This window comes from Nanorana parkeri, unplaced genomic scaffold, assembly GCF_000935625.1.
Source record: "Nanorana parkeri isolate BGI_ZX_2015 unplaced genomic scaffold, ASM93562v1 scaffold94, whole genome shotgun sequence".
In the NCBI taxonomy this organism is placed as follows: domain Eukaryota; kingdom Metazoa; phylum Chordata; class Amphibia; order Anura; family Dicroglossidae; genus Nanorana; species Nanorana parkeri.
The window spans coordinates 1,851,524-1,851,777 of record NW_017306362.1 but is presented as its reverse complement, the minus strand read 5'-3'; the positions used below and the strand labels follow the sequence as shown (position 1 = coordinate 1,851,777).

The following is a 254-nucleotide window of genomic DNA, read 5'->3' as shown; positions in this document are numbered from 1 at the left end:
GCCGAGTCCTCCGAGGAGAGGAGGAAAAACATCGCACGATAAAAATAACACACACCGGGGTATAAGGGGACGTCACTCAGCTCACCGACATGGTATAGGGAGCGCTCAGCTTTCCAGTCCTTCGGGAGCGCTATGAGAGGGATGTCACCTATCTCAGCTTACCACCTCATTATACGGGAGCGCTATGTGCAGAATATACCCGCCTCGGTATAGGGAGCGCTATGTGCAGAATATACCCGCCTCGGTATAGGGAG

At 53.5% G+C, this 254-nt stretch overlaps 1 long non-coding RNA gene across 1 annotated transcript in view; it reads right to left on the bottom strand.

Moving 5' to 3' along the window:
- Window positions 1-254, bottom strand: part of LOC108783942 — a 2,266-nt gene that overhangs the window by 517 nt on the left and 1,495 nt on the right. The window lies entirely within an intron of this gene.